A 24,578-nucleotide genomic window follows, 5' to 3' on the forward strand; every position below is an offset into this window, starting at 1 on the left:
CTCTCTGTGGTGTTTCTATGTGTGTGAGTGTGCAGAAAGACCTGGCCTTGTCTCAAGGCCTATTATACAGCAATTCAACTCCTGCGTTAACAGATGGAGTGTGTGCTTCTGTGTATCGGCAGACTGCACTGACGGAAGAGAGAGAATGTGTGTGTGTTGCGTGTGTGAGGAGAGGGCACAATGAAGAGAGGACACGTCAAGGCAATGTACAGCAGCAGACACACAGGCAGGAATCTTACTGACAGCTTGCAGCATTTATTGAAGGTCACATGGCAATAACACAAGCAGAGTATAAATTAGGTCAAAGTTGGTAGACAGAAGACACCAGAGCACATGCACACAGGAACAAAAAAAAGTCTATATATCTTATCATTGTAATAATAATAATAATTATTATTATTATAATTATACTATAGATTTTTTTTTCAGATTTTCTGAGGTGGCATGGTGGTTATAGAGTTAATAGATTTTATAGAGTTAATAGTTTTAGTCCACAAAATAAGTATCTATGACCATGCAGTATTATGTATGTATAATTATATACATTGTCTAACTTGATCCCATGACTTTATATTGTGGAAAATTGTTCTTATTACGTGATATCCGGCTAATTACCTGGCAGGAACAAGTGAAAAACCTAACTCATGGACACCAAAGCACTCAATTATTGCCAATATGGGTGCAAAATCCAAAGATTTATATAAAATACATTTTTAAAATTTAATATAAAATTATGTGATGCATAATATTGGTGTGCTTTAAACTAGTTCACTAGCATTAGGTTCTGGGAAGGTATTGGTTCTAGCTAAATAGTTAGATGGGTGTTCTATTATATCTTTTAAAAAGTAGCAGGACAGTTATATCCATACCTGAGGTTAGGAATATTCTGTAGTACAAAACCAAATTGCTTTACATCAGCTCAGTTTCTATTCTTGCCTAAACCTTGTTAAGTTAAAATAAACCTTGATATAAAATTACTAGAATCAATGAAATGATTTTCACTTTACACAAATCAGATCCATGTCTACTGTAAATATCCGACTGATCTGACCTGCTGTCCTCATTACTATAGATAGGCTTTTGGGTAGATATTTAAATCTAGAGCTCCAGACATTTCTAATATGGTAAATATATGTGTCGTGACTTATGCCCATGGATCCGTGTATCACTTTCATCAGCAGCATGCCTCACGCTCCACTGACACTCTCCTCACTTGAGAGTCCTCACAAACATGTCACACAGTCAGTGCTATAAGTAGCAACAAGTGGACTATGAACCATGTGATAAAGCACAGCTCCTGATACGGACAAGCTCAATCAGAACAGCCCGGGGTCAGTATGTACAGAAACAGCTGTATAGAGGAGTACATAGAGCCTTGAGCTATCAAAAACACAGTTCATTAAAAGCTTGGAGCGATTCTACCAGTTCATCCATGGAGTCCCTTATTACATGCTACAGTAAATATTTCAACTGAAGAACTTTTGGTTAAATCTGCAAATTTCTGAATTTCTGAATTTTGCCTTTTGCATTTCTTATGTCTTATATCAACGTTGGCTTGATAAGTTTTTGCTATCCCCTTCAGAGAGCTTCAGAAGGCTTGATATCAAACAGAAATCAAAGGAGATATTAAAAAAGGGGTTGATATATAAAGAGATTCTGGCACCCTGAACATGATGGTTTGGAGAATTAGATTGGACCAACTTCCACTTTGGGGTAGATATGATTCTGACACTGGATTAAGCGTGTGTGTATGCATGAGCTAGGCAGAAGTGACTGAGAGAACATGACCACTACAGCCTTAGGGTATGTTTGCAGAAATATGAGTACTAGCACTAGCTAGTTGCACTAGCACATGTAAATCATTTACACCTGCAGACATGCCCCCATACTGTATGTCAACCACATGTATTCCTCCTATGTCTCGAAAATATGCATGTAGGTCGATTAGCAACGCTAAATTGCTTGTAGGTGTACATGAATAAATGTTTAAGTGTGTGCACATGGTGCCAGTACACATTGCTACCTCTCGCCTAGTGATCCTGGGATTCACTGTGCCAGGACCAGGATAATGAACAGTTACTGAAATGAATGAATTAGTTAATCAGTGAACATTAGTGTTGTAACATTTAATTACAAAGTCACAGTTAAAAAACAAGATATGTTCATATTAACACTATTGAGTATTAAGAGATGTGATATTAAGATACGATATATGACGTCTTTCTGAATTGATGACTGCTTTGCTTGACGTCATGATTACGTTCATCAAGGAATAATGTGTTCTAATGGATAATTATGTAAACATGGGAACATTTGGATTAGAGTAGTGGAAACGGTGCATACATGTGTTGTTGGAGTGTGATGGACTTGTTCCGGGATGCCTTTTCCTCATTAAATATCTCTGCTCAGGCCTGAGAACTGCTTGGGATGGATTTCATTTACACATTATTATGCACTTCAGAAAGAATCCAAAAATAGCATGTGTTATTCATCTTATCTGAAATCCAATGCACAATGCAGTCTATTGTCTGGGAATGGGACAAATAAGATTCCAAGAGCTCAGAGCATTGGCTGATACTCGATACAAAGCCGATACTGACATACTCAGGGTAACTGATCCGACTCCCTATAGCCTTTTATACAAAATGTCACTAGTGTGATGGCAGGCTTCATTGTGCTATGTTTGCTTACAAGATCTGTGTTGCGTCTGTAAAAATATTTACAGGATAAAATACATTAGAGTAGATTGGAATGATAAAAAAAGGCAATATTTGGAAGAGTGCCAGTGGGGAATATGAAAGTGATGTTAATGCCACAACTCTTTAACAATATGTAAGATCTGACCTTCCTATGTATGTTTTAAGTTCTAAAAAAGGAAAAATAAGCCGAGGAGTGTATTCAGGAGGCACACAGTGTCTTCTGATCTAGAACTTCTACTGGAGGCAGCTAAAGGCTAGGAAAATAAACCACCTCATCTCTCTCTCTCTCTCTCTCTCTCTCTCTCTCTCTCTCTCTCTCTCTCTCTCTCTATCATCTTTCTCAATCCTTATCTCCAGCTCTGAGATGAGTGGGCAGGAAATTTGGAAGTAGGTCAAATCCGTGTAGGGAAAACAATCTTCCCAGTAGACAAGCAAGTGACATTTTCCTTTGAGAGCAGAACAAATATTGGTAAAGATGTTATAGTCAAGATGTGTCATCATATTATATCTTTATGGACTTTAATGGCATCACACAATACTCAAATATATTACACATACAAGTTTTTGATGGTGTTTAAGAGGGTGATCCGAAACCTTACAATCACTCAACTGCTCTTCGATCAAATCAGTTGGCACATGATCACATTATCATCGTTCTTATCCAGAAAGATGGTGATGGAGAGGAAGAAGCAGTTCTCACTGCTGTGTGCAGTAATGAGCTCATGTCTGTCCCCTCTCAGTGCTCTGTACAGCCTGCTGTTTCAGAGAGGGAGATAATCAGTACGCAGCCATGCTTCCGCTGATTGTGCCTCTCTCCTCCCTCCTTCCACTCCTTTTTGCTGTACTGCCCTGATAAGCTGCTCTGAGAGTCTGCGAGCAGGGCCGTGGCCCATTACTGACTTGCATGTGTATTTTGTGTGTGCATATGTGAGTCGGTACGCATGCATGATACAATAAGAACAGATGTCCAGTGAAAAGACCAGCTCGTCTCTGCATCCGTGGTCCTCCCTAGTTGTCATGGAAACACTGCTGCCTGTGTGTAGCAGAGCCATGCAACCCTTCTGTTTGTACTCCTCTGCTGTGTTTAGGCCAATCACCAGCTTCAGAGTGTGGAAATATCTACAGTTAGAATCAAAAGCCTATTTATTCACCAGTGCTTATCATTTAAATGGAGTTACTAGAAACCACAACACAGCCATATGACACGCAGAGAACATACAGAACATACATCACCATGGTCTGATAATAAAATGTACGGTTCATTCATTGATTTTTTTTCATTCATCTTTCATAGTATCACGCCTTATCCAAGTCAGGGTGGATCCGGGGCCTACGTTTCCCAGGAACACAGGGTGTGAGGTGGAAGTATATGAAAATATACTATAAATAATTCCTTTCTAGCAAAAACTCTATTCATTTCGTTACAGTACTCTACTGTAAAACACACAAAAATGCCTAATATGTGATGATGCGTAATGTATAATAATACTATACGTAAAAATATGCACTGTCTGTATAGTAAGTTAAATAAAGTTTGACTCTACAGTTTTCTCAGTCATATTTCATCAAACTTAAGTTAATGCTTTCAAAATGTTCAATCCTGCTATCAAAAGGCACTCAGACTTGCAATTTCACCACAAAATGAAGTACTGCTTTCTTCTCATATAACATTTTACTAAGAAAAAAAATTAAGTATTGATCTCATACACAATTATAGACATTTCAACTGTTCATTGAATTGTCCATTCAGCTTTAATCATTAAATATAAACATATTTCTCAGAACAGACAAACTAAAGAAAGAACTGGTGGCTGTGTTATGATGTAGGCATTGTGCTGGCATGTTTTGGGTCCACTTAACAGGAAGTACATACTGTATCATGTTATTCTGACTGATCACCTTTATCCTATGATGGAACATTTCTATTCTACATTCACAGGACACAAAAACTCATTGAACATGAAACATTTAACCTAAACAATGATTGCAGTGACCTAAACCCAAACCAATTGGAAACTAATAATTTAGACAATACTCTCCACCACCATCATCAAAACTTGAGGGAATCTTTTTTTTTGAAAAGTATGGATATGGAAAACTTGCATCTATGACATGGAACATGAACCGAAGCTGTTCTGGTGGCTAATGGTGGTTCAGCACTTTACTAAGAATTGTTTTTTTCCTTTAATGCTTTAACCACCATTTGTTGGTCCAGCTTTTTTATTTATAAGATGTGGAGCTTTCCTCATAGGCTGAAGCAACATTAAGTATGTTTAATGGAACAAAAATATTTTATACTTTTAGAGATGGTACAGTGGCAACTTACATAATCATGTGGATTTTGCTTAACTTGATGATAGATTTTTATGTAGCTTAGAGACAAAAACATTAATGTGGGTAAATAAATCCCAGCAACTCTCTATCATCTCAAGGACTTTTTCCTTGCCGCTGTCGCCTCAGGCTTGCTCATTATGGATAAATGTTAGAGATAAATAGTAACTTCATTTTAAACTTCATCATTTTTATTTTATGTTTCAATACTTTTGTAAAGCTGCTTTGAGACAATCTCCATTGTTAAAAGCGCTACAGAAATAAAATTAAATTGAAAAATTGGAAAACGACATAAAAAGGAATCTTTTTAATAGCAAGTGATAAAACTGTAACGTTTCCTCCTAAAACCTGTCTGTAGCTCTCCAGCACTATCATATGATCCTTTCCGACTATTATTTTTATACTATAATATATTTGCTATTTTTGCACTTGAAATTAATTGCTTGTGTAGTATTTAGGTGACTTTTCACACAAGTACAGCAACAGTGCTACACTAAGCACATGCAGGTTGGACTAATGGACCTAAAGAGTGTACAATGAGCTTTAACCTAGCATGGAAGGGAACATATTTGGGTGGTTCTGGTGGGTTTAGTAGAATTAAAATACTTCCCAAATAAATGTTTTGCAAATGTTACTTTGGCTGATTGCGCTTGTTAGTGATCTTGTGTAGATAGATATTTACCCTGAAGGGAGCTAATGGCTTTCTTGGCAGACTTGACATCACCTTGTAGTGTGTGTCCTTGGAAAGAGAGGTAGCAGAGCCAAATGAGGTGAAGAGGCAACATGAGATGATGCTTTTTCTAGAATGGGAGGAGTTATAGTAACCTACACTCATGACTGGAGATTCCTCTTTACAAAGTACACGTATTTGTTTTATTAACTGTCATGTCAGTGGTCATGAGATATTTTTCCTATGAGATGAATAGCAAGTGGGAGTAAAACAGGGGGTTTCTAACTGTGACCTAAATCTGTCATATCCAGACACTTCTTTTATAACCTTTAGCAATTACTTTCACCTAAAGTATAATGTTTTCATTCCTAAATATATTTATGGTTAGATGTCATACATAAATATGTAACCTTTAATAACTCAGCATACTGTATATACAGTGAAATAGATAAAGGCTTTTTCAGCATTGATACAATTTAACTGAGCACTTATAGTACAATGCTGAATACAGAAAATCTAGCAGCAGCACTGGATTAATACTGACATCAGTGGACAATACAGCATCTAGTTTCCTATACAGTGTGGAGCAGTACTGTAGGTATTCAGTCATGTTTGTTTTTGTGAAGAGGAAATGGCTAAAATTGAACCATGATGCAGGAAAAGGCGGATTACTCTTTGTCTTGAAGCTGTAATCATCAACAATGGCTTTGTAAAAAAGTACTAATGTCGGATATTTGGTGTCTGAATTTGTGGTGTGTGAATGCTTTTCTACTACCAGTTTCTTTTTCAAACCAATCTTTGCTGGTTTATGAAAACATGTTTGTATGTTTGTGTGTGTAAATAAATGCACTGGAAGTATATTCAATAACAAAAAAAGCATTGAAATACTCATTACCCCTTACTGTATTTATTCCTATATGCATTTGGATAAACATATGAAGTCATTGCTTATCCATTCGTCCATTCGTCCATCCATCCATCCATCCATCCATCCATCCATCCATCCATCCATCCATTGACATATCACCCCAGTATTACATTTAACATTATCATTTAAGATTTTTCCTAACTACTTTTTATTATTTACTATTTATTCACTTTCAGCATCCTGCATGGTTTGCCAGTCCATCATAATGAATTAAAGTTTACTGAAAATTTTGAAGATCATCACTTAAGTGTGTGTGTGTGTGTGTGTTATGTTAAGGTCTTTTTGAAACAGAAAACATTCACTATTCACGTATTATTTCCAAAGGATCTCAAAATAATTCCTAACCCTTTAGACCCTTCTTTGCTTTCCTTGAGGGTTTTTTTTTTGCCTAAAGCTGAGTGTATTCCTGTCTTTTGCCTGACATGAAAGACATGTCACCATTCACAGAACTTTTCTACTGCCTCTAGGAGCACAGTAGGAAACTAATATGCTACAGTAGATGAAAAACAGTAGGAACTAATACAGTGTTTGTCTGATCGAATAAGCCTTCCTGTCCATGTTTATTGAAGTATTTCAGCCCTAGAGGGGAGCATTGTCTGATCCCAGGCTGGAGAGCTTCATTTCCTGTTCATGGTTCATTAAAGTGACCTACATAATTCATATTTAACATCTAAGGTCAACTTTTGGTTTGCAGTGTTTTGTGTGTCTATATGTGACCAGTTTTACTCAACAGTACCTGGTGTGTTAACTTTAAATGGATTAAAGAAACTAAACGTTCGCTCCAGCTATACACTAAGTCAATGTGTACACAGTGTAATTTGACAAACACACCTTCTGACTTTTTGATTAAGATGAGCAAAGTGTACTTAGTGTGAAGTTTATTTTCAAGCAATTTGCCTTTTCACAAATTGTGGTTCTTAACAAAAAGTCCAAAGAAGACAGGTCATGGGTGTGACAGGACGTCTTGTATTTCTTGATGGGCTAGAGTGGCCTAATGGCATGATTTTTTACAAGTTGCACCTTGTTCTAAAGAAGATTAGAACAAGATAGCAACACCAGGCCGTGACCTCCTACAGAGCACATGTGCCTAAGGGTCAAAGGCTATGCTAATCATCATATAATAGGAGGTCACTGGAGGCTGTCTAGTGTCTAGAGCAATGGTCACAAGACTGGCCTGAGGCTACTCCTGTCTCTTTCGTATCTCCCCCACTGCTGGATTAAGAAGAGACTCAAGAGAACATTGTCTAGAGGTAGGGCTCAGTGTAAGACCAGTGTCTGGTCTCCTGGGATGGGATGGGTTTATAATTCACAGAGGATGATGATTCTTGGAAAACTCAAGCAAAGTTTTCTTAAAGGAAACCAAGTGAATGAAGAATATGGCCTCTTATGTGTGTGGTTTTTATTACTTGGTTAATCTCCTCGAATCATTTTTAAGCTATTTAAAGAAGCTGATTTTAGACTGTGCAATTACATGGCTCTTTTAGAAGTATAACTTGTCACACTGTATGAGATTATCCTAATAAAATCTTGGCTGAATTCTGTAGCTGAATGAGAGAGATTATATAATTATACAATGAAGGTCTTATAATGATAGACCTGTGATTAAAGAAAATTACTATGTTACATCATCATTCAGTACAATCGGTACTTGTACAGAAAATGTTGCATTAACAAAAACATGGTTCAGAGAGAGCTGGAGGTAATAAGGATGTATTTATTCTGTCTGTTAGAATATTTCTTTCATGTTTTGCCATTGACACTACTGTAAGTGGAGCTGTTCAATAAGTTTAGTGTTATCCTATACCGTCCTCCTATTGGTGGCTTTTAGATGTGTATCATTGCAATCGTCACAACTTGAGATTTGAATTAAAAATACAATATCTGGACTTTGTCCTTGGCTGCTTTTGCTTACAAAGCCTTAACCTTCAACATTTCCACCGTATCTGCTGTTTTTATTTTTAAGCACAGAAAATGCAAATAAGCGGCCTGGAATTATTATTTGCAACACTAAAACCTCTTTTAGTCTTTAACTACATGTACGATACGATAAAGTATGCTGAATCATTATGGATAGAAATGTGTCATCACTGATTCAGGTCCCTAGAATAAGTACATTGTCTTCAGTGACCAGTGTGTTTGGACGCCTGTGTGGGTGTCATTCCCTTTAACTCAGCTAAAATGTGTGTAAACCTGTTTTTGTCAGACCGCTTACTCACAGCACTCTATGTAAATATTCACCTCATGGGTTTAGGTGACTTTGTTTGAGGGCCACCCACTATGGATAAATGCATATATCACTTTCTCTTCCGCAACAGTAGTCATAATGCACAATAAGCAGGAAATGAACAGACATGCCAACGATGAGTCCACATTCATATCTCAGGCAGGTTATCAGCAGTACTGCACTGTGACTGTCCCTGCTGCGATGATGCACATTATCATTTATTATTTTGCCACTTTGTCTATTGTGCCATGCTAGTGCTAGAACATGATGACTGGTGTGGAAATAAATCGCAAACACAGCACATGCAGCCTTGACCCAGTTTAGGCTATCAGAATGTGTCACCATCAAAAATGGAGCTCTTTCTGTAACTATGTGTTATGAGCATTCATTTTAAATTATCTGTTCGTTTACTGTGTCATGTGTGGATACAGTTTGACTCGAGATGTTAATTCGGATTTTAAACTAAAAAAAAGAAAGAATAAATAAGTGATTTTTATACAATTATCTCATCTTAGATGTCTGACATGGTTTGGATAAAATGAAGAAGTTCTACATTTCCATTTAATGTGTTTCCAACTGGAAAAACTACATATGAGCTCAGATCTGATAATAACAACATAGACTTAATCACCAGTTATTAAAGGAAATTGAACTGGCACACTAAGACATCCAGCTATCTCACTGACAGACTTAATAATTTTATGTTCATTTTTTTAAACTAACGAAAACATTTTTAAAAGTTTGGCTACTACTAAAAAAATTGCTGATGGCAATGCTAATTGAAACTCATATAGTAAAACTCATTTGTGTTCACCTGAGAGGTCATTTACAAGCAGTCAACCAGCTGGCCAGCTATTAGAGAAAGCTTTAGGGAATGGTGTTCACTGATCTTGACAATTTAATGACAGTACAGATGACGAGATAATTCCATTTTAGCAGTCACTTAGGCACAAAATCTAAGTACATGCCATTTTATTATTCTCCATACAGTATGCTTTTTTCCATGGTTTAAAATGTCATGTTTGGTTATAAACACTTGCCAAGGAACATAATATTAAATTCAGGCACAGCAGGAACCCTTGGTGTACCCTACATGGTACATTGTTTTGACCTTGGGTCACACCATATAGTATTATTCTTTCTGAGATTGTATGCAAAGGGCTTGTTCCATAGATCTGAACCAGATACTCCTTATCAAGGCTCGTACTGCTGTTCTCTATCGCTGCCACTCATCTCCCTGTACAGCATGAGGGCAGGAGCATGTGGAGTGCATAAATATGCACAGTATGATATGAATCTGCTCTGTCTCTCTGTTACACACAGGGGGCAATGGTTTGACTTTGTAACCCTGATTGAGGCTGCTGAATCTCAGTGCATCCTGCATTTGGCTGTCTTCTCTTATATTTGACGTAACTTATTTTTCCTTCCATAAATCTAACAAAAAACAAACAAAACTCAGTGTCATTAATTACTTTCTAATTATCAGTAACGTGTGCAAAGTAATGGATATGACACCACCTCACCCTTATCAGGATAAAATGGTAAACTAAACCTGAATTAATAGATCATTGTAGGTCTATTTATTGATTTCAGGTAAAAGATTTCATCCTCTATTCCCTATCAGTCTGAAATTCAACTGAAATTGCCCTATTTTTGGTGGCATCCCTAATAAAGACAATTAACTGATGTTAACTATATACATGTCTTATGTTAGTTATGCCAATATACTGATAGATTTTATATGACATTAATAAACTCAAATCACTCTCGAGTTACTTCTAGGGAAATTAGGATGAGGCAGCTCCACAAAACCATTCAGTAGCAGGGGACATGGGGAAGGGGGAGGGACTTTCATTGCATTTGTTAATATTGGAGATTATGCTAAGAGCATTTGTGCATATTATTCCAGATTAAGGTATCGATTGGGTCATTTCAAGAATACCCATATGCCATATTTTAAATTGTGGCTAAGCAAAATGTGTAAAGGTGGGCAGGTCTGGCAATATAATGCAATCGGAGTTGATCTTTCGGCTGCTTCGTACGTGTGTGAGGGGTCGCCATAGCAGAACAACTGGTCCGCACAACAACTTGACACAGGTTTTATGTCGGATGCCCTTTCTGATGCAACCCTCCCATTTTCATCCAGGCTTGGGACCCACACCACATCCAGTGGCTGGGGTTTGGGCACTAGCTCAGAATCGAACCCGGGCCTTCCACACAGTAGGAGAGAAATGTACCACTGAGCCAACAGTTCCCATAATGTAATTAATGTAAACACTACTAAATATCATGTAATATTATGAAGAGATGATTGAATCTTTATATCACACAAGCCTGTATGAAATGAAATCCAGATAATTCAGCCATCCTTGTTATTTGAATTAGAATTTTTCTAACATTTATGAAATCAGAATATACTAAATAAGAATAAAATAAAATAAAACAGTGCTGGGTGATATGATGCGATAATAGTGTTGTGATTATGTCATAGTACATTTTTTATTAAGCTCCTTTGTATTTCTAATACAAAAATCATTCGATATTACTTAAACTAATGTATAAGATAGAATCATTTTTAAATCTATTTTGACCTTACATTTGCTGCTGATGATTTTTGTTCTTCTATTGGTTTGAAATGTCTTCTCAGTAATCAGTAAACTGTGATTGCAGTGTCTTGTGATAGATGTTATAAACTGTCTACAATGAAAACATCTGCTTTATAAATAGTAATGTGTCCTTTTTTAGCTCAGTAAGGTGAGCACTTAATATCAACATTGTTTTCAGCTGTCTGCTTTTCTTCAGGGCTGCTACTAACCATGCTGACCTACACACTTAACCCCATGATCTGGACTATTCTTCACCTCAGACTGCTTCATGCCCTGGTGGAACAGTAAGATAAACACTGTCAGGTAGAAAGTAAACAGAGAGGAATCAACAGCATGGTAATCGTCGACATAAGATGTCACGTTCAAGACAATGCTTTTATTGACCTGCTTACTGCTTTCTACTGTTTTCTACTGCTGATAAATTGTGGAATGGAAAGCATTTTAGAAGCCCAATAGTGGCCATAACCCTTCATCATGCTTATGGACCTGTATATGTCTGACATATTTATAGCTGCAGGGTTAAACTTCTTTGAACATATCCATATCTGTTTTCAACACTCATTCCAGCCAGATAGAGCAGCAAGTCTGACTGAGTGCTACACTAATCCCACCCTGACCAGGGATCAAACAGAGCAATAATCTTCACTGCTTGGCACCATCAGGTATATGTGTATGTGTGTGTGTATGTGTGTGTGTGTGTGTGTGTGTGTTTGTGTGTGGAGTGAAGCTTAAGGATTCCCAGGGAGGAGGGCAGCAGTGATCCCCTAGATGGACACTTTTCCCCTCATCATAACACAAACAATCTGCTAAGGCTTACAGTGAGCAGATGTGTGGAAAGCAATCAGATGAAGCTTGATTTGCTGGTCATTCTGCTACTGTGCTCAGGCTTGGGCTAAAATTTTAACGGCTCCTTATAGCCTTGTAGATAGAAGAAAAACCAAACACTGAATAGTTTAATAAGTGATTGCAAACCGATGATCTTGTTAAGGTGCAGCTTTTAATCCTTAGGCTTTTATTCAAGAAAAAGGTAGCTCAACTAACTGAGAAAAATTTCCATAATCCCTGTGTTTCAGAGGTTGGGGAAGGGCTGGCTTGTGGATCTGCATGGAGCCAGGTAAGAAAAAATTGAAAATTGGCCCCTTAAAATACAATAATCCTCCTAAAAAAGCTGTGACGTTGCTGCAGTTTGAGAGACAGACATCCATACAGCAACGTAATGCCTGATCATTTGGGACAGATAAGTGTGCTGCTGATTATGAATGTAGATTTTCTCAGACTGATACCTGAAAGGCCCACAGAGAGCTGCGGCTGCATAGAAATAAGTATATACAATATTTTCCCACTTCCTGTAGTGCGCCACCTGGTGTCATACTAGTGTAAATATATTATTAAGTACTCATCATTTTTTATTTAATATATTTGATGAATGTGATACATGCAGATGGAAATGTAAGTCACAGCATGAGGTAATAGTGCTAATAAGAATTTTAAATGTAATCATTTTATACTGCTGCATGAGAAATATGTAAAACTCATTCCACCACTCACAGCAGTTCCTAACTGTTACATATAAGCATTTGCTTATAAATGAGTATTTTTTATTTTTTTTTACCAGACATTATTTTATTGCTAAACGGACAACAGTGAAAACGTGAATTCTGGTTACGGTATTGTGATTAAACACATAAACTGTTTTAATTTGATTAAAATTAGCAGGTCAGACTTTAAAGTAAAGAATCAACCTGAATAGCTTGAATATGAATAGATCAAATCCTCAATGTTGCAAGGTCCTCATCCTCATGATTGTGATATAATCCGCAATAATTTATTTTTAGATTGAACTCTAAGCTACCAGTGAGAATTTATCTCTATCTAGAGTGCTATAGTGCACCTCATCTGTAAACTCAAACAGATCAACCTCCAGAGATCAGCAATCATGTTTTCTCTCTTATAGATTTCTTCCTTTAGCATAATGAGCAACATCGCAACTTTCTTTTAACACTAGCTTCACAAATATTCTCTCTCTCTCTCTCTCTCTCTCTCTCTCTCTCTCTCTCTCTCTAGGTTTGTGACCAATGACCAATGTTTTTATGCACAGTATATGCCTTTAAATTACAGTAGCACAATGTTTGCTTAGATGTTGTGTGCTCAATTCTATTTCTTTTTTTGTTTTGTTTTTTGTAGAGTACAGTATTGTACATTTCTAGAATAAAGCTTAAAGACTGATAACACACATGCCAGAGTATTCCCAAACAAGTTGAGGGAAGCTGCTGGGTTCGTGTCTGAGCATTCAGAAGAGGAGAGGAGGAGTGGCGCTGCATCAGGGGAACTCCTGTCAGTCATCTGTACCAACACTGTGCTCTGAAGGCAGGAAGATGGAGTAGGATGATGTTGTGGGAGTGTGGTGCACCCTGCAACATCATGTAGCATGTGGAACACCGAGAATGGAGGTATTCTGTGAGGATGTGAGTATATGAGAAATAAAAACCTGTCTCCCCCATTTCTGACTGTGTGAATATTTCAGAACAAAATATTATGTATTTCTCTCTGCCTCGTCTTTTTCTTTGCATATTCTGCCTTAGACAGAACAGACATCAAAGCTTTCTCTGCTCTTGCACTCTCCCCCTCCTGAAAAATTGAGGCACGTAAAGTGAATAGCAATTGCCTCTTTCTCCTATTTTTTTTTTTAGGTATTCTTTAACACTCTTATGTGAAAGGACTAGCTTTTTTTTTTTTATCTCTGCTTTCAGTCCGTGTTCCAGCTGTAGTGATGCCAGAACATTCTCACCATCCTTCTTTTCCTCTTTTTCATCTCCAGAATACTTTTCAACATGACACCGCATCTTATTTCTTTCTTTGAAGCCAAAACATATGTCCACCACACTTGCCTTTCAAGAGGATCAAGCAGATTTGGAAAAATCTTCACTTATGGACATCTTTCATACTTTATCACATTTAAAATGGTTTTAGGAGAATTTTTTTTTATCCTTGTCATCTGGATCTCCTAAAAGCCAACTGCACATAATGCGATTAGTGTTTTACATTAATGTTTCATGGTTTTTTTATGATTTATAACCATCATATGCATTTGATCACAGAGTCTCTCTGTTCTTGTTGCACTTCCAGGTGCTGGAACTGCAACACTCTTATTTTATTTTCTCTCTAGTTCCCTATGCCTCATACCCTGTTCAGTTAAATTTTTCCAAGGTTAAGAGCGTCCACCTCTTTCTCGCATCCCTTCTCTCACATTTGGGTCAAATCATCTTGTCATCCAAGCTTTTGCCTGCTTGGCACCCCGCTGTGATATCCTATACAAGCTTTAAATAAATCAGACGACCTCCAAAGCACTGAGAAGAAAAGAAGTACACTGGCAATCAATACTGCAAATTATGTCTAATCGTCCAGTGTATTTGGGTCAGCTGGTATAAATGGACTAGCAGGGCCACTCTTCCCTGTCTTTAAAAGATAGAAAAACATCAATGTATGGTTTTATTTTTGGCATATCAGAATATTTGCTGTGAACAAATGATTCAAGGTGGATTATTTTTCAAGTGATGTAGCACTTCAAGTGGATGTAAGAATGGTGTTGGATTAAACCCATTCATATGAGCTGGTAAATAGGACACCCCACACTGAGAAGCACAGAAGGTAATCATTTAAATGTTGACCAGTAACACCTGATTCACAAATTGTGCTTTTACCATTTATATATAAAAAATATTTAACTGAAAACTGTTTCCAGTCACATTTTAGTAGAAATTATGGAAATTAATTCAATGTGATTCATGGTAGATTCCATACTAAAACCATGGCTAATGTTGGCCATGTTTGTTGTGGCATTTGCAGTTTCTTTACCTTACTATCATGTTGCCCTTTTGCACTGTTTTGTTGTTGTTGTTGGCATCTTTTATTTAAGCAGTTTTTCTATGTTTCTTTCTGAAGTGGGACAATCATTCGTATTGTGCATTACTCAGGGAAGGCTCCGATGTTGGACTATAACAAAGCTCTGAAGTTCGACAAGAAAGCATAGAGGCCGTGTTCCAGTTCATTCTAAACGTGTTCAGTGGGGTTGAGGGGTTGAGCCTCTGTGCAGGACACCCAAGTTCTTCCACTCCATGACAAACCATGCCTTCATGGAGCTTGCTTTGTGCACAGGGGTACTGTCATACACGTGTTTGGCCTTTTAGTTCCAGGAAGGCTACAGTGTTTAAAAGACATTCTATAAAATTAATTGCTTCCAACTTTGTAGAAACAGTTTGAGGAAGAATGACACATCAACCTCGAGTGAGATTTATCAACATTAAACTACTATGTATTGAATAAGGAGATAAAGGAGATAACAATGAAACTCATAACAGATTCGACACTAGAGGATTCCCATCAACCATGACCCATTCTTCACATATCTCTCATCCAGGATGGTTTATTAAGGTCCATGTGAGGTGAAACAGATTCAGCTCACAAACCACTCTATTACTCAAAAAGCATTTCCTTTCATTCCAAGCTGTTGTGTTTGTGTTCAGTAGCTCACAAAATAAAATCAAGCAACAGATTATGAATGTTCAGTGAAGCAGACTGAGTGCACTTTTCCCTTAGAGCTGTACATCTTCTCAGTAATGAACTGGCAAACCTAGGCCTATACAACAAACAAACAAACAAACAAACAAACAAACAAATAATTGTTCCCAGAGCAGCAAATTTACATGTTACACATTGACAAATTCTTGATTGTATAAAGATGAGATAGGCCAGAGAGCTCTTCTGGTTTGGGATTTAAATTGAAAATGGCAGCCCACAATGCCTTTAGGCGTTGCACTTTGGTTCAAATCAAGATTACATCAGGGGATGACACTCTTAAGACTCTGGGTCTGCCTACAGTGGATTTGACCTTATCTAGAATGAACATTGATGGGTAGCTATGGGTAGAGACTTGTATGGGTTAGTAAGTAGGATTTAAGTGCATAATGACACACGAGTGTAGTTCTGACACTGGTTGAATATTCATCTAATAATCAGATTGTGCAGAATGTTGCATTTAAACTCCACAATGCAATACAGGCACTGTGGTCTTCGGTCAATTAACTCATTGCAATGCATTGTGGATACTTTAAGACATATATTGCCAAAAGATTTGGGATGTCTGCCTTTACATGCACATGAATGTAATATGGAGTTGGCCTGCCCTTTGCAGCTATAACAGCTTCAACTCAATGATTTAGAAGGGTGTCCCAAAACTTTTGGCAATATAGTGTAACTTCTAACATGGTAAATAACATTTTTTCAGGGCTACAGCTTGGTTAAATGGATGTGTGAGATCAGGTGTGTAATTAGGGCAGTTGGGAGCCATGGACAATTCCATTAGAATGTAATACTACCATCTAGTGGCGCATAGAAGGGTAAACAAATTTGGACAAGAAATAAGATTTATATTCATAGTCGTATTTAGTGTAAAATGCCCACAAATATAACCACAACAACAGCTGTGTATTCTTGTATATAACACTGGATAAAGATTTTCATCATGTGTCTGTGAAGTTTCTCAGTCCTCCAGGGTCAGTTATCTGGAAGTTGAGTCATGTCAACTGGACACTGAGACTGAACAAGCTGCTAGGATCAGTAGTGAAACGTTTCGATCTAACTAGAAAGAAGTCCAGTTGACATTTTTAACATTTGTTGCAATTTTATCATTAATTTTTTCATCACCAAAAGAATGACCACAAAGGGGTGCTGTGTGCCTTCTGTATGTTATTATACAGACACTTAAGTACTCTCGAAAGGATTTACAGAGCTTTGTGAAATACTATTACTATTACTACTACTACTACTACTACTACTACTACTACTAATAATAATAATAATAATACATTTAAATTTATAAATCTTACCTCAACATATGCAGATATAATAATAATAATAATTATTATTATATTATTATTATTATTATTATTATTATTGTTATTGTTATTATTATTATTATTATTATTATTATTATTATCTGCATATTTTGAGGTATGATTTTATGATTAAATTATTTAATTATTAGTTCTCAGTTGTAAAGCATATTGATCTACAATATGTATGAAATTACCACATAAATAAATAAATAAATAAATAAATAAATAAATAAATAAATAAATAAATAAATATAATAATTATAAAAATTATTTAGTATTTTCTTTAGTAGTAGTAGTAGTAGTAGTAGTAGTATAGTATGTCAGGAAAAAAACTGCTGTATTAATGATAAAATTAGAGATAAAGACAATATAATTTTATAATACAACTGTTAATTATTTATTATTATCATTATTGGTTGTAGTAGTTGTAGCAGTATAGTGTAGTGTGGCATGAAAAAGCTGCTGTATTAATAAAAAAGTTAGAGATAAAGACAATATAATGCTATAATAGAAGTCATGTGTTGAATTTTGGCAAGATTTGGGTTGCTTCTGCTTTTTGTCTGCCTACCAAAGATGATTTCAGTCATAGATAAACAGACAAAAATCAGTGATGTCAGGGTAATCACAGTAGTACTGGCTTTAATACAGAATCAAATTAACCACATAGAAGACGACCTCAGCATGAAGTCATGCTGTACACGCTCAGATGAAGCGCAGTTCTCTTTCCTGGCCCTTGTCTTAGCGCTGCATTATATCTTTCTGATACAAGTTGTGCGCTGCAATTGAGAATAAACTATATTTGAGCATGACAGATGAACAGGATGAAGAGGAAGCACAGATAGGCCAAATTGCATACAATTAGCCAGGACTGATTAGGTAGAAATCAGATCTAATGCGGTAATGTTGTAATGTTGGCTGTGACACCCTCAAAACAAAAAATGTTTAGACATTTCATCTTTCAGCTGAACACAGTAATGTCACTGACACAACGTTGTATTTACCACTGATCCAAGCCTAACTGCTCAATTAACATATCTGTCACATTCCATTCATTCACTTCCACAATAATAATATTTCTCCCAGGTCCAGATGCCATTGCAGAAGCCATGCCTTTGAGATTGGTGATATGAAGAAAATATATCATTTTTTGTCTTTTTCTAGTAAATCTGTGACAGTAATTTTTCCAGTCTGGCGATAAAATAAAGCAGGATACCATACTGCCACCTGTAGGTAAAAAACTTACACTAGCATGTTGGGAAATGGTTGGGGGAAAAAAATATAAATGAATAATTTCACCAGCTATTTTGGATTATTCCAGTTGTCATGAATTTTATAATGGCCTGAGGCAATAGTTTGATTTATTACATGCACCACATGAGAGGAAAGAAAAAAAATTAAAAATCCACCTCATAACTTTGAGGTGTATTTATTTCGTTTAACTTATATTTGAAACATGCTTTAAACTGCTTCATATTTTATAGCAATGTGATTATATCAAATCTGTTCAAATGATATATTATCTGTTAGCTGTGAGCTTGTTAATTAGGTTGGCTACTGATTTTTATTCGGTTTTTCCACTGGCTGGAAGATTTCAAAAATGATGTTTATAAGCTCAAAACCATATCGTTTTCGGTCATAAATGAATAAACTTGGACCAGTGTTTATCTCCTTATGTATATGGAAACAGAGATGTCCCAATTGCTCATCCAAAGCTCTGACTGAAGCGGTCCCATATGAGAGATAAGCCCAACTCAGCACACTCACCTTCAGAATTTTTCATTTATGATCCATGCTGACTGAAAGCAGGAACCGGCAGAATCATCTGTAGGGGATTATTAGTGTTTTGGGGTTTTTTTGTGTTTGGCTTCCAAAAGCATTGGAAGCAGCTTAAGTTGGAGCATGGTGCGGTTTTCAGAAAGTGGCAATTCTTTAATCCAGAAGTACCGCTGAGATCTGGCACATTCCCACACATTCTTGAGCTCTTCTCATAATTCATTTAGCACTTTTGCTCCTCCTCTTGTAATAAAAATAATCTAGGAAGACTGAGGCAGTCATTCAGGACGATACCTTTTCATTTAACCATGTTCTATAAAAGTGTCCCGGGCTTGTAATAAAACTAATCCCTTCATTGGCTATTACAGGAGGGGAAAGTGGAGCAAATCACACAAAAGAGAAGACAAGAGAAGAAATGGAATCAGTGTATATTATAAATCACACTTGGGCTGCTAAATATGCTCAATTGCCCATGTGATGTTGATTACAAGTGAGTGTGGTGTATTGGTGACTTAATAGGGTAGACCTCCTAAGATCGTCATGTGACGTCTATGGCCAAATATTGTGTGTGTGTGTGTGTATGATCTATAGACATTGTAAGTGGCCATGTCTGTGGATGAACAATGTATGTGTTAAGAGACAGAGTGTGTGTGTGTGTGTGTGTTTGTGTATGGACAGTGAGGGGTTAAGGTGGCAGCCAGAGTCCAGAGGCCTGGAGCAGCTGCACTAGTGACTGAAAAGAAAACAAGGCCGAGGCGAGCCTGTCAGTCCTCTGATGTACGACTTGTAATGGGATGTTTCCAGACCTCCTCTGTCCATATGGCTGCCGACACGTTCAGAAACACCCACCGCCTACAGAGCCTGGGACTCTCGGTAAAATACATCTGGCCCACAGACGTGCACATAAACACACACACACACACACACACACACACTTCCTCTAGTGCTGACAAATTAAAGTAGAATTACAGTTTCATTAATTTGTATAGACATACTTTTTCCTTTCTCTGGATGAGTAACGCTGGTTGGTGATTTAATATAAAAAATGTAAAAGTTGGCTTTCTTCACAGTTTCATCCACGGCCAACTTGTTAGTATTTTCACACAGAATCATTAACTTAGTATCAGCATAAGCTGTGATTCCAAATAAAATGAAACCAGTAAATTTTATGCCAAGTAAAATATTTCACTTAGTAAAAAATCAAAAATCAAAACAAAACCAGGAGCTACACGTGACTGTATCTACACACAGTAGCGATGCAGGCCATTTGTAAACTGTTACTTATTTACACCTCTTATACAAAAATCAGCAGCACCTTCTGATAAGCTCAGGCTGTTTGATTTAAGGTTCAGAGTGTATAACCAAACACAGTGAAGTTCGCATCTGCGTCCAATATGTTCATCCCACAGCCATGATTGTTGCTCTCCTACTTGCTTTGCTTGCTCTGGCTGAAGCAGCTCATCTCTGACTCTGCAGCTGTGTGTCTCAACACCCAGAGAATCCAAAATTCCCTAATCACAACACGGCCCCATATCCGGTATAGACACCTCTGAAAAGCTACTCTGAATAGATGTTAATTTAATGTGAAATTATCAGATGAGGAACTTGTTCTAACCCTCAGAGCATATACACATGTGAAATTCTAATGATACTCATGTCTGAAAACCTGATCTTCAATGAGTTGTTGTTCACATGCGTGGGTTCACATGAGCCAAAGAATCTTATGCAAAGAAAGGCAGATGTGTATGCATGCACAGAAGTATTTGGAACATTTACATGAGTCACTCATCTGATTTCTTTAAGTGACATCACCACAAATAGTGAACCTATTAGTTTACATTGTACAGTAGTACACGGGGGTCTATTGCTGCATTTTAAATCAACTACCTTGTTAGGACCAAGCACTGTAAAACCATAGTAAAGATAAAGACCATAGTACAAATATATCCCAAATATGTTTTAATCTGTCCAGTGATTGGTAGCTCATTTGATTGAACTAATATACTAAAATAAGTATGCATACCATAAACAGCAAACTCACAGTGCCTTTATTGAATTTCAGAATAGCTAATAAATTTATGCTATTATGCTACTAATCTGAGAAATAAGCATTAAAAGTACCAGAGGAGTCTGGCTGACCGCAGGAACTTCCATTCTCTCACCACGGACTTTCTGAGACTCATATCAAGGCTGACGGATTCAGCTGTTTATAATCACATCAACTTATTTTAATGCCCCCTCACAGTCACAGCTCAGAGATAGTGAGTAATATAAAATTCTGAAGCTTGCTTGTGGGCAAGAAGGTCTGACGAAGACTAGTGATGAATAATAAACATTTTCACTGCTGACTGACAATGATCAGTGTGAGAAGGTGGAAATAAAGAGTGTAAAATAGAGGAAAGTGTTCAATTGTGCATGAAAACATGTTGCAGTGCAGCACACATGTTGAGCATTTATCTGTCTGTCAATCTGTCTGTCTGATTGCCTGTCTGTCTGTCTTATTGTCAACAGTTATTAATTAAAACTAACCATATTTCATCATTACTAATGTATGTGAAGTAAACGTGATACAATTCTATTATTAAATTCTCATTTTTATCCTTATATATATATATATATATATATATATATATATATATATATATATATATATATATATATATATATTATTCACCTTTTACAGTATAAAACAACAGACTGAAACTGAATATGGTGAAATATTTGCTATAATTGATTAATTTATATGCACACAAGCATAGTTATTAACCTTGTAAGATGAACACTGTCATTGCAATACGGTTTTTCCTCATTTGATCATGAACTGTCTTGATTGGATTGAACCCTCAGATCTGTCTGAGAGAAAGGGCTTAGCAGAGGAAGACAGGCAGATAGGGGAAGGCGCCTAAATCAGAGTCGGTTTGCTTAGTAATGTGGAGCAGCTCGCAGTGTCCTAACCCCAGGCAGCTTGTAGACTGCCAGGCAGGTGGGTTTTTATTAGCTTTCCTCTGAAATGGCTTCAAATGACTTCACTGGTGGGTCAGGGCCAGCCTCCATCAGCGCTCAGGGAGAATGGGTAATTACTGAGGGAAATACCGAGGGCTGCCTTCAAAACCACCCAGCCAGGGCCAAGTGTTACATCATTAGAGAGCAATCACCACACACACACATTCTTAAAGCACATATATTCATGTGATGGCTTTGTGAGGGCTGCCACTTACTCAGTGAAAGCAGAAAGCAGAGCAGATGTGTGTCACCCAGGTTTATGGAGCAAACCTGGTGGTATTTAGTGAGCAAGCACTCGTGCCTGGCTGTGGCAAAACCACAGATATATATCATATAGGCCTAGCTTTAAGGTGCTGCCATAGCCATAGACTTGCACTTTTTTTTTTTTTATAACAAATGCAATTAAATGCTGTCCCACTCTGCTTTTCCAAGTCCTTGGTCTTACCCACAGTTAACTGACTGGAGCAACTTCAAAACAGCCTTCTTGAAGAAAAAGCCATGGCCATTCACATCAAGGAGTGCAGATATTATATTGTTAACATATTTATTCCATCTGTAAAGGGTTGCCACAAAATCTCCAATCCTGCTAGGTTAAAATTTATTACTGGCACAGAGGAAATGGCTTTGATGATAACCAATAACTGACTGAAAGCATACATTTTAGGCAAAGTATGAACAAAATATTAGGATGTTCAGCTTAACTGATAAACATAATACATTTTGCAGAATTTTAGAAGCATAGCATATCAATATAAGAAATAAAACCTTCACTATGTTTTCTATGTATGATCGTTTGAAGACATTTATTAGTAACAGAAAGCTCTTCATGTGAGTATTTTGTTTCAACTAAACTCTCATTTTAATTACGTATGGCAACATTGCTAGATATTTCGATTAATTAGCAAAATAACTGAAACTACTTGATTTTTGTTGGTAATATAACAGTAAGAAGAAAGACTATTCAATTTTGAGCAGTATACCTCTCTATCTCAGTCAGCAATTAATAAATGATCTCTTAAAATCTTTGGCAGACTAAAAATATTTAGTCTGCAGTATCATGATTTATAGACAAGCTGAACCAAACAAAGTACAAATTATAAGCAAAATGTTCCTTGGATAGCTAAGGTTTCTTAGCTAGGATTTCTACTTCGGAAAAGGGATCAGATAATTATCTAAGTACAATATTCTATTCTCTAAACAGGTCGGCCAACAGCACTGGAGATGCAAAGAAGCTGAAAAAGCTAATCAGGAAATTGGCTCCATTCTAGGCTGCAAACTGGACACTCTGGAGGTGGTGGTGGAAAGTTGGATTTGGACAACACTGAGAAGATCATGGACAATAGCAAACATCCCCTCCACATCATACTGGCCAAACAGTGGGGCTGCTTTTCTAGTAGACTATGGCAGCTTCTCTGTAACAGAGAAAGATACAGGAAGTGATTCTTGCCCACTGCTGTCTGACTCTCCAATTAGTCAACAGCGAGGATGGGAAAGTATGTGAACATTGGAGACAACAGACATGGCTACTGATTTTAGAATAGTGTCACTGAGCATACTTACACATGCACAACCACTTTATTTATGACATATTTATGAGCACTGTACAATACCAAAACATTTATCAAACGTATCAAAGCTAGTCTTAAACTTGTAAAAGTCTTTGTACAGTTAATCTGTAAAGAGATCTCAAAGCATTTAGTCTGTGAATAACTGGAGATCTATGTATATCTATGTATATATATGTATATATATATGTATTCTTTCTTATTTGTGATATTTGTTAGTTTCTTGTGAGCTTAAAGTCTGCTGCACTTGTGTTAAGTCCTAGTCCTCCCTGGTCTTGTGTTGCTGCTGTTTATTATATGATATTAATCTGCCCTTGGGGATTAATAAAGTAATCTCTACTCTGCTGTACTCCACTCTACTCTGAAGTATGTGGTTCAGTGACACTGCTCTTATTATAACTATAAAAAAGTTTATTACTACAAATACAATGAATTAAAATACATATAAAAAATATAGTTGCCAGAGTGTGTCAGAAATACATGTATGTATGTATATATTTGACTTTAGAAGCTTTTGTGTGGATTTTATCATGTTTGCCTTAAAAATCTCAATTTCTTATTCCAGCCTTTGACATACGGTGCACTCTTACAGTTTCAGGAACTACACTGAAGGTAATAAACTCTGTACTAAATTTTTTATTTACCTTTTATATCTGTGATGAGCATATGGGCATCAATGTCATATAAATCCCAAGGGGAATAAACTGTCAATGGATTTGCGCACCGGAGCCTGAATGAGCAACAGATGGCCTGTAATAATAAAAAGTGCATCAGGACTCACGTGTGAATCAAGTTCTCCACTTCTCGTTAACGCCAGACATGTGTAATTAATTCCAGATGTTGGATGGGCTGGCAGGGGACGATGTCAAATAATGAGAGGTCGTG

At 36.9% G+C, this 24,578-nt stretch overlaps 1 long non-coding RNA gene across 1 annotated transcript; it reads left to right on the forward strand.

Annotated features, from left to right (window-relative positions):
- The first annotated feature begins 11,892 nt into the window (after nt 1-11,892).
- LOC131344864 (uncharacterized) lies at nt 11,893-13,902 on the forward strand. The gene is made up of 3 exons (XR_009203408.1): nt 11,893-12,120; nt 12,532-12,572; nt 13,643-13,902. It is a non-coding gene; the product is annotated as an uncharacterized LOC131344864 (long non-coding RNA).
- The last annotated feature ends 10,676 nt before the right edge of the window (nt 13,903-24,578 follow it).

The sequence above is a fragment of the Hemibagrus wyckioides genome, linkage group LG24 (genome assembly GCF_019097595.1).
Source record: "Hemibagrus wyckioides isolate EC202008001 linkage group LG24, SWU_Hwy_1.0, whole genome shotgun sequence".
NCBI classification, from domain to species: Eukaryota; Metazoa; Chordata; class Actinopteri; order Siluriformes; family Bagridae; genus Hemibagrus; species Hemibagrus wyckioides.